The following is an 11833-nucleotide window of genomic DNA, read 5'->3' on the forward strand; positions in this document are numbered from 1 at the left end:
TAGGGGTGAGAAGAGGTTCCAGGAATGCCTGAGGACATTTATGTATGTTTGCTGTGAGCTTTCCTAGAGGCTGGGGGCTTAAGGCCAGAAGCAGCTTGGGTTAAATGGGCTGGTAGCTGAGAGCAAGGCTGAGGCCTAAACCAGGCTGAAGTTAGACAGGGTCAGTGGGCCCAGTGCCCTGTGCAGGGTGAAGAGAGCACCCAGAGCAGTGTGTGGCCAGGGTCCTGACCAGGATGAGAGCCAGGGCCCTGGGTCTGCAGCCCAAGTGGGCCAGGAGCCCAAGAGGGGTAAGAACTAGGCCCAGGGGCCCACAGCCTAGAGGTGAGAACCAGGACCAGTGCCAGAGACATATAGCCCAGAAAGGGCAGAAACTGTGGCCTGGGGCCTGTAGACTAATAGGAGGTCCCAGAGTGCCAGGGAGGCATATCAGACTGGAGCTTGCCCCAGGACAGTGTGAGAGCTGAAGTATAGAAGAAGAATGTCCTCATGAACATTTGTGTAAAAAAATTAGAACTTTGCTCTTCATGCTTTCAGTTTCGCAAATTCAGAAAGAAGTTCTTTAAGACAAAGTTTTTCAGCTATTTCATGTTCTATCGACATGGTAGCCAATCCAACAAGTCTCTCTTGCAGCATAGAAGAACAAAGGTGTGTCTTCATCAATTTTAGCTTTGAGAAGCTACGCTCCCCACTAGCAACAGAAACTGGGAGAGTCAAGAGAATGTGGAGAACAATGAAGATGTTGGGAAAATTGTCTGTCAGTTTATGTTCAGAAATAAACTTCAGTACATCTTGAGGTATAAATCGTGAAATAGCCTGCAGTTCACTGCACAAATCTGCAGCAACAATATTTTTAGAATTTCCAGGCTGTAGTGCTGACTGCAGCTTCAAGCAATGTTCCATTATCTGTTTTGATGTCTTATTTTGCAAGCTGGACATTGTAGACAGAGATGACCTGAGCAGGGTGTGGGGCCCAGGGCAAATCGGCCAGTGCGGGGCCCCATCCCCGGATGCGAAGAAGCCAGTGGTGGAGTCGGGGGAGGGGAGGTGATGAGCAGCCAGACATGCCAGATTTGGCTGCAGATTTGGAGGCAGGAGGGAGGGGGTGCCAAGCAGCCAGATGTGAAGCTGGCTACAGCATGGAGTCACTGCAGCCACTCTGCCTGGCTCTGCAGGGGCCCCCCAAAGCACGGGGCCTGGGGCAGTCACCCTGATTCGCTCCCCACCCCTACAAGGGACGGACCTGATTGTAGAGGAAACCAAAGCCTGAATCAAGCTGCTGTATCTGTTCAAATCACTCTTTAACTGACTGTATTGCAGTATCAAGGACTGCAAAATAGAAGTTTATTTTGAATTTTTGTTTTGGGTCCTGAACTAACTTGTCTTTTGCTTCATATGTGAACTGCTGCTTCTTTCTCCAAATACGTACTGGTTCTGGTTCAAAGTTTGTTGGTAGCTCTAACTCTTCAGCAAGCTCACAAGCATCTACCAGTGTCTTTTCAAACCCTTTATCACTCCTGCATTCCTCCAGAAACTTTTTTGTTTGACATACATTCTGCTATCCAACAACTGAAACAAAGTCCTTTAGCTGAAGTTATTTACTAGTAAGGTTGATCTCAAAAAGGATGTTATACCACAAAATGAGTGAAATCACAAATTTGAACTTGGAAAGGCCATTTGTAAGAGTTTCTGCATCAGCACGTATCATATTGCCAGATGATCCTGTGAGGGTAGTACCATCAGAAATTTCAATTAGTGCATCATAGATATTGCCAAGCGCATAGCAAAGAGGCTACAAGGCATCAATTTGACTCTTCCATCTTGTTTCACTCAATGGTTTCACAGTTAGAGAAGGCACATGGTGACTAAGAACTTCCCAACGGCATGTTGAACCTGAGAAAAAACATATAACTGTGTTGCTCTAGGTCAAAGAAACTACTTGCCTCCAAACAACATCTGGCAGCAGCATTGACAACCAAATTCAGAGCATGTGTACGACAAGGAACAAAAAAGGCCCAAGGATTAATTTCTACTATTCTCCTTTGTACGCCATTGTCTTTACCCTTCAGATTACTCCTTTTGTCATAGCCTTGGCCATGTAAGTTCTCAACAGATAATGACATTCCTTCAAGCTCTTGTAGAATGCTTTCAGTCATAACAGCATCAGTCATCTCCTTCAATGGTACAAGCCCCCCAAAAATGTTCCTTTATGATCACTTCAGCATTATCCACATCTGCAGATTTTGCTACATCTACAAAGTGAATGATCATTGTCAACATGACTCACATCTTGTGTATAGTCCAGAATTATTGAAAAGTATTTTTCAGAATGGGCAGCTTCTAAGAGTTTCTCTTTAACAGTATTTGCTAGGAGTTGAATCAGTTCATTCTGCAGCCTTTTCTCAAGGTAATGAACATGTGTTTCATGGTCACTTATTTTATGCAGATGCTCCTTCATGACTGAATCAAATAAAGCCAGATATTCAATAAATTTTAAGAAGTTTCCATTACCAACAGTGTATAATTTTTCATTGTCCCATGGAATGCCAGGTTTTACCCTCCAAGAACTCTTACTAAAGCAATCAGTTGCTCCAATATTTGCTGCCAGTATTCTTCTTCTTGCTTGATCCCGCATAAATTTTCTTCATAAATAGTTTTCTGTTTTTTTCAATTGCAGTTCAAGTTCTTTCCAGTTTTGGAAATTTTCCAAATGTTCATACAACTGTTTCCTTACACAACAATAATGCAGGCATTATATAACAAACTAATTAAAGAATATCTCTTGAGATTGCAAGCAACTAATTAGCACCCATTCTGCATTAACACACATATTCTAAATGCCTATGTATCTCTCACATAAACATCCAATCATAATACGTACACAAAGGCTTACCCCTAGCTCGACTTTGCCCTGGGCCAGAGCCCTCACAAAAGTGCAGTGGACTCCATAGTCAGAACAGGTTTTTCAGAAGCTCAGCCATGACTTCAAAAGAAGAGGGGAGGTGTGTAATAGGGAACCAGAGACTCCTGTTACTAAAATGAAAACCAGAGAAAGCTAGCCTCCTGTGTAGGCATGAGACAAGGGCTGCATGCAGCAAACCTAAGCTGCAATGGGGAAGAGCAAGCTGCCCATTAGACTAAAAAGGGAACTGTGTGGGCTAATGAGTAACTTGACTGCAGGGGCAGCACCCTGGGGTAGATAAGCCAAATGCCTTGGGTGAGAAAGGAGGAGGACTGGTGATGAGAGCTGGGGTCTCCAGAGAGCATAGCAGCACACAGACCCTTTTGCAGGTACCAAAGCATTCTGAAGGCAGCATGGTGAGAGTCCAGAAGGGCTGCTCTAGTGTTTGTTTACCTGAGCGGGGGAGGTTTTCATTAAAGTAATAACTTGCCTTTTTCCCCCTAGAGTATATTTGCCCAGAGCAGGGAGGTTTCTGTTAAAATGATAGCTTGCCTTTATGTTCCAATTTATGCTGGCAGATTGGGTGTGGCTAAAAGGGGTGAAGAGGAGACTACACGAGTGACCAAGAGGCATGTGAGGTCTTGAGTCCTGCTAGGAGCTAAGGCACAAAGACTGGCAGATGCCAAGAGGACAAAAGCTTGCACCATGTCAGACAATGTAGAGGCAGTTGAAAGGGCCAGGGCCAGAGCCCAAGGAGCAGGGCCAGCCCACAATTTTTGGGGCCCCCTGCAAGAAATAGTTTTGGGGCCCCCTGCCCTGAAGAAGCTGCTAGCAGGGAAGGGGAGGGGGATGGCAAGTGGCTGGATGTGAAGCCAGTGGTGGCAGCAGCAGCTGGAGGGGGGTGGCAAGTGGCTGGATGCAGGGGACCCCTTAGCTATGGGGCCCCCTGCAGCTGCAGGTTTCGCAGAATAGGACGGGCCAACCCAGCCGAGGAGGGTGCCCAAAGGCAAAAGCAGGAGACAGGGGCAAGAACAGGGGACCAGAGCTTGGGCCCAGGACACTGAACCTTAGGCTAGGGGACCCAGCTAGAGAAAAGGGCCCATAGCTAGGAAGGCTGATGCCCCGACAAAGGCTTTGAGGCCTGATGTCCTAAGGCATCCATAGGACCAGAAGGGCCATGACAGATTGGGCAAAAGCAGCTTGAGTGGACTGGACTCTCGCAGAGCCTCAAGGCAGCTTCCCAACCTTTTTCCTTTTACAATATCAACACATGGCAGACAGGCAGAAGGCAAGGGTACTCTGAGGGATGGGGAGAGTGGAGATGTATGTCCACCAGAAGGCGCTACAATGCCACTGAATGCAGGCCCTCTCACAGAGATCTTGGTTAGTGATCCAAGTTGGCACAAATGGCATTGGATCAAACCCCATTCCACAGGTCCTTAAAGACCTCAGGGATCTGGGAAAGTTGATGAGAAAGAAGAAAATCCGAAGTTCTCAAACTCCTCTGGCCCCTTGAATGAGATGTGAAGAAACTGGATATGAACAGCTGGGGAGGTAAATGGTACAGGAGAAAATGTTTGCATTTTATGGAATATTTATGCACCTACCATAAAGAGAAAGGTTGAATGGTTTTTAAGGCCTCCAACTTAGTAGTAGGTGTGTCAATCAACGGGATGACAAACTAGTAGGAGAGCGGAGATGACTTTAGCCAGCAAGGGGGAGTATATAAAATAAACAACCAAGTTACAAACAGCCAAATATGTAAAGTAGTCCCTAGACATCACAAATATGATAAATGCAAGAACAAAGAAGCATGAAAGAAACTCCTTTTTAGTGTGGGCTACTACTTGGAGAATAAATGGGAAGTGGAAAGCATTCAAGCATGAGAAGAAATATAATACAGTTTTCTAAAGCAGGAACCTGGTGGGATCAGTTTTATGACTGCAGCGCTACAGAATCATGCATGATCCAGAACCACAGCATCTTAAATGCATAAAGATTAAAATTTAAGCTTCATTAAAACCTAAAGTGTGGGTTGCTGGTAGGCATCTATTATGGACCCCAAGCTGAGAACAGGTTAAACAGATCCTAGAACATCTGTCGGGGGGGGGGGGGGGGGGGGGGGAGGGGGGGGCAGTGATCATGACTTCATTCTGACTTGGTAACAACAAAACTTTGTTAAATTTTCTGAAATAATCAATTATACTTTCTTAATATAAAAAAAATGCTTCTCCCAACATCAGGAAACAATACTGAACCTCAATCTGATGGGCAGAGAAAAAGTTAATAATTGTGCTAAAATTTGTCAGCTGGCTAGGTACCAGTAATCAATCTGGTACATTTATTTAGTGTAAACAAAAATGGAACTAAGCAATAAAATGTGTCACAGTTGCTGCATTGATATCACCTGTGACCTCTTCAGTGTCTAGCATCTAGCTGCCTCCTTTTCAGATCAGAAACCTGCCATTCTCTTTGCAGATGAGACATTAGGCTGTAGTGTCCTGAAATATGCTGCTGTCCCTCATTGGGTCTGGCTTCAGTTCAGCACTTGGAATAGTCTCAGTGGCAATAACAGGGTTTTCCAGTGACAAAGCAGCTTTCTTAATCAAAAATATTCATTCAGAAAAAAAGGCATTTGGGAGAGAAGGCATTTTTGAACAGTTAACATCTTATAAGCATGCCTATTTTACCTCATGATAATTCCTCTTCCAGTTGGAGACTGAAATATCTTGGGTACTTCAGCACCCTTTACGCCCATTTCTATTCATCACAATATTATGCTTGTCAGGTTCAGACTTTCACAATATTTTCATAAACATTTCCCACTAAAAATTGTTTAAGGATAATCTACTGGATGCCCTCCCCTAAAATATAAACAGAACTATAGTTAGACTGGGGAAAATGCATCCTGATTTAAAGCAGGTGTGGAGGTGGCAATGAAACATTAAAAAAAAAATCAGTATCTAATGACTAGAATGATGGGGGATATAGAAAGGAACAAAAGTCACAAACTAAAAATACAGATGATGGATAAGAGAAGCTAGAGGAATTGACAAAACATAAGTGGTCTATTAGGTGAAAGATAATAAGAAAACTATTTTATGAACAAGTCTGGAATCAAAACAATATCGTAAGCCATATATATGGGCACTGCTGGATGAAGATAATAAAATTATAATTAATGGTTCAGAAAAGGCAGAAACATGCCGAGAATATTTGGAATGAAGAGGATCTATCCCTCCTATAACATGCTGTGGATAGAGAAGCAAGCTTACCATTTTTAATGCAGGAGACCCACTTCTATGATTAAATCTTTTCTGATCAACAAGCCTGGATACTTTACACCTTAGTATCTCAGGGACAAAACATGTCACCTGATGTCTCATTTGTGCTTCCATAAAAATGATGGCAGCCCACATTGTGAGCAAATAAACATCACAACCCTTTGTCAAAACACAAAGGAAAAATCCCTGGGGAGACAAAAGACAGTAATAGATTCTGCTGCTTATTTGAAGCAGACATCTGGCAGCTCTGTTGGGAGGGTTGGTGGGATGTGGGGAGTATGGGCAGCTTGAGCTGATTGCACTCTCCAGCCACCTTGGGTAGGTGCTCTGAGGGCTTCAGGCTGGCTCAAGCCTCAAGAGCACTTTCCTAGCTTTCCCCTTTATGGACAAGCACCCCAAGGAATCTCAAGGAGCCTCTCCCTAAGTGCAGAAGTCAGGGTTCCCCATTCAGCCCAATCTGTCCTCCACGATCACAGGAGCAAGTCTGGCTGAGTAGGAAAAACCCCACACTATCAAGGGATACAATGCAGCACAGCTGATCCACTTCATCTGGCAATATCCACATCTAGCTGCTGGGAATGAATACACAGATAAGTTACTGCAAGTAAAAGGGGCCATAAATTTACATAGAGCAACATGAATACAAATCTCAGAGATGATGAAAGGTGACAAGATAATGGGTAGTAAGTGTAGGAATTAACAGCCAGTAAAATAATTAGAATGTATTTACATAGCACAATTAAAGACCAGTTAGTGTACATTGTGGGGCTTTTGTATATAGAAGAAGTGCAGTGTGATTTCAATATTGCCTGACTTCGGGCTAACTACCTTCGGGCTAAATAATTATGTATTTCAAGTACAAGCTTCAACTAACTTAAAAGTTATGAGAAAAATATAAAAAGAAAAGAAAATAGGATTTTGTAAACCTTATTGAGGCATAACAAAAAGATAGGAAAGAACTTCAAAAAAAGGCAAGATGTGTGGCATGCTTTGGTATATTTTCGTGAGCTAAAGGTATGCAGATGAAGGTGCAGGCGTGAGGCACCCAAGGTCTCTGGATAAAATTAAGAGCATAGATTTGTATGTTGTTTCAAACGCCTTCTTCATGCAGACACCTAGATACATAAGCATTTGCGGGGGATGACATATAAAAGGGTATAATTAGAGGCCCACGTGGCTTCCTTTGCCCTGGGGAAGAAAAGCAAGATCTTACAAGAGATAGAGTAATTAAGGTTGAGAGTAACTTTGTAGTGAGCATGTTTGTTATTACCCTAAAATAAAATAGTTTTCTGATAGCATACTGTTAGGTTAACAATAATTTGGATTATTAAGAAGTATTAGCTTTGCAGCTGAATACAAGGCATGACCTGTGGCCTAACAATGCCGCTGACCACAAGGCAAAATGATAGCTAAGCCTTTGCTTGTGTCAAGTAACCATTTTAACTGTATTAAGCATTTTCTGAATAAAATGCAACAAGTGGATCTGTGTCTGTGTGCTATAAAATCAGCTACAGCAAAGAACAAGATAAGACAAAGAAGCCATTGTTCTAAGTACAGTGATCATGTCCTTAAAAAGTATCTACTACTACAAGTTCTTACTAACGTATCATAATGTTACTGTTACTTAACTTTTAGCTTTTAAAAAGTGCTAGTTCAGCTTAATAAAAATATGCTGTTAAACAGATTTATAAAACACCGCCCAAGTATTGCTTTTGTTAACCCTGTAGTCTTACCTTATTATAAAAAGTATAAAAGATCGCCTCACCCTTGAGGGGGGGCCATTTTGCTTCTTTGCTGGCTTAATGGTCTTTGCTCGAACAAATAAATGACTATCAGTTCTTTACCCACATTGTCTGGTCCCTATTACAGCTAGATAACGAACTTTAAAGAGTCTTCTCCCACCACAATTTGGCACCCCAGATGGGACCCGTCTAGCTTGGAGCCTTTAGAGACCTCCACCCCCTGATACCCCAGCGCGCACCAGGTGAGTTCACCTATTTGGGTCAGTCTCGGGAGGTGGATGGTCCCCTCAGGACCAATAAGGCGGGATCCTCAAATCGGGTAAAGGAACGGTACCGGCGAGTACCTCAGGTCAGGTATGTTTTTGGTTTCTATCTGGTTTCTGGTTTAACCTCTAAAAGTCTCTAAAAAGTCTTTGAGGGTATCCGTCTGCTACTTTAAACACTGTTAGAGCTGGCAGCCTAGCTGAAAGACAAAAGACACGGATATAAGATAAAAATGCTGTTATAACGGCCAATAACTAGGGTCTCGGACTCAAGACACCCCTCCTCACAGAAAAAGCCAGTGAAGTCCGAGAACACCGGCTGTTGTACGTAGACGAAACAGCTTCTAGGCAGGTAAAACTTAGAAAAATAAGACTGCTTATGCTTAGATATAATCATGGGTTCCGGTCTAGGATAAAAAGAAGTTATTCCCGATTCACCCCTTGATTTTATGATTAGGAATTGGAAACATTTGGAGAGACGGGCAGAACTTTCCAAGTCTCGTATGGCAGAACTCTGTTTAACTAATTAGACATCTTTTACATCTCAGTTAGATTTGAGAAGACAATGGCCAGAAAATGGATCATTTGACCCGAATTGCCTAGCTGCCTTACGAAAGATCTTGGAGGACCTCTGCCTCGACCTAATAAATTATTGGTATTTATAAGACAATGTTGCTAGTAAGCCTTCAGTAACCCCGACCCTATACTTTTCCCGAATTTATTAGCTCCCCTTCAATGTCCAAAACCTTCTACACCACCTTCATATTCAGATGATGATTATCAACCCATGCCCAGACCCCCTATCCCACCTGATCCGTTCATTCCCGTGCCGGCAGGGGACTCGAAAAATCGTGGGGAGGCATCACCCCGACTGCCTCCCGGCAACCACCCAAGTCCTGAGCCTGTAGATGGATCAAGGCATCCCTCTCCAGACTCAACTTCCCCGAACACTGATCCGACTTCCATAGCTAATCGTACCCGACAACGAGTACCTGCCCCTAGCCTTCTGGCTCCCCTAAGAGCATACCCTGTGCCTGGCGAGGATAAAAAAGTTATCAGTCACTAAAAACATGCTCTGTTCTCCACCACCGACCTCTTAAACTGACAAGAGAACACCCTTCAGACTACTTTAAAAGACTCTATAAAGCTAAACACGTCAGTATAAAAACATGGACCCCGAGACACCTGCCACTTTGCCTGTGTTAAGACTTGTATTTATAAGTCAGGCTAACAGAGATATTAAAAAGAAGCTCCAACATAACACTGAGAATGTTGAGAATAAATCCATGACAAAAAATCTTAGCCATTGCTACTAAAACTTTTAATAAAAAAAAAAAAAAAGATGCAGAAAAACCAGTCTTTTGAGATCATAAAGCTGCCCGCAGCTTACTTCTCTACACAATTAGATCCAGTGACAAAGGGGAGAATAAGCTGCCTTCGCACAGTGACAGCAGCTACAACAATAGTCAAAAAAGCCCAGGAATTAGTCCTCGGATACCCCCTTATCCTGAAGGCTCCACACACAGTAGCCCTCCTCCTCCAGAAAAATACTCAACATTTTTCTCATCAGAGAATAAACAAATAAAAAACCACGCTTTTAATGACTATAAACCTGATCATAAAAAAATACAATACCCTAAATCTGGCTACTTTATTACCTCTACCCAGTGATAAAAAACCACACTCCCACGATTGCCTTCAAGTCACAACATTTTCAGACAAACCCAGGGCAGATCTCAATAACTTACACTTAGACAACCCTGACTTAATTTTTTATATAAATAACTCTTCAAAAATAGTCAACAAAGTTAAAAAAATAGGTTATACAATAATAACTCCATTTAAAATACTTAAAGCTAAACCACTGCCTGAGCAGTTCGACACAATAGCGGACTATGACTTCCAGCTTGTGCCATGCCCTGGTCCCTCACCAGGCTACTTTTGTTTTTTCTCAAAATAAAATGCCAAAAGTTTTTACATGTGTTCTATGAGACAGAGAAGAATAAAACTGCTCATTTCTCGTGAGCTATATAAAATGTTAGGCATGATGTATATTACTACAAAAGTGTTTGTCACGGTATAAAGTTCTAAATATCCTAAAATAGTTTCTCTTTAGTGAGATTGAGGGGTTGTTTTTTTTCTTTCTGTACCTGATCTTTTATAAAATAAAGTAGTTAAAAAAAATAAAATATGACGATTGCCGGACAAAAAAATAGTACTACCTAAAACAGCCCTTAAACCTTATCTACAACAACTTCACCAAAACAAACTTTGAAGTTACAAAAAAAATTTGCTGCTATCACTAACAGACTGTTCTACACACCCGGAGTCTACCAAAAAACAAAAAAGCTTTTAAAACACTACAATATATATAAAAGTTTAATATCAAAAAAAAAACAACAAATCAGGACCCCCTGGAGCCCGCCCCTGGGCTTATACTCCCTTTAAAAGACTACAAATAAATTTTACAGATATGCCTAAAGACAATGGATACAAAAACCTCCTAATAATTGTTGACCAACTCACGGGATAAATAAAAACCTTCCCCACCAGAAGAACTACAACACAACAAATAATAAAAATACTCCTTAACAAAATTATACCCAAGTTTAGTCCTCCACGTATCATTAAAAGTGATCAAAGATCACATTTTACTGCTGACTTAAATAAAACACTGACTAGCTGCCTAGGAATAAAATAAAAATTCCATACCCCTTGACACCCAAAAAACTCAAGACAAATAAAAAAAATAAATCAGACCCTAAAACAAAAAATTAAAACACTATGTGCTGAGAGCAGGTTAAAATGGACTAAGACTCTCCCACTGGCTCTTATGTCCATCAGATCAACCCCCCCAAAAAAACTAAAGCTCAACCCTTACGAGCTACTGTTTAGACACCCTGTTCCCCAACATTTCCCCTTACTACTGGCTCACACTTCTTCTCTTTTAGGCGATAAAGGACTCACCTCTTATATTTTATCTCTACAGTCTCAGTTAAAATCTCTCCATAAATATGCTGCTTTAAGCCAACCTTTACCTGCCGATGTCCCAACACATCGCATCCAGCCTAAAGACTGGGTGTATATAAAAACTTAAAAACGGTCTTCCCTTAAACCTAAATAACAAGGACCATATCAAGTCCTCCTCACCTCCCACACCGCCATAAAAATAACAAAAAGAACAACTAGATTCATTATACTCATACAAAAAAGACAAAAATTTCACCAAAGCTCAGGATCAACTCCAACACAAGCTTCCCTGACCTAAAAAAAAAAAGCCAAAAAAAGACAACTGTGGACTTCACAAAAACACCACACACCCACCTGAGCACAACAAAGGTAAGCCAAAAACAGACAAAAAAATAAAAACAAACACCTCCTACAGCCCATTAGATAATATAAAACTCAAACTAATCAAAGTCCACTAATAAACTGTCACCCTTTTAGGGTCCTGCCCAGCCCAAAAAACACTAAACTCCAAATACTACATCCTTTAGACACTTTTAAATCAGCCAAAACCAAACACTTTAAGACTATAACATGCCCCAAAAAAACAGTTATTAAAGCTGCAGGGTTGTACATACTGTTTGTGCTGATTCTGTTATAATATGGCTTTTATAACTATGTTATTTCTAATCTTTCTCT

This window comes from Alligator mississippiensis, chromosome 2 (genome assembly GCF_030867095.1).
Source record: "Alligator mississippiensis isolate rAllMis1 chromosome 2, rAllMis1, whole genome shotgun sequence".
NCBI classification, from domain to species: Eukaryota; Metazoa; Chordata; order Crocodylia; family Alligatoridae; genus Alligator; species Alligator mississippiensis.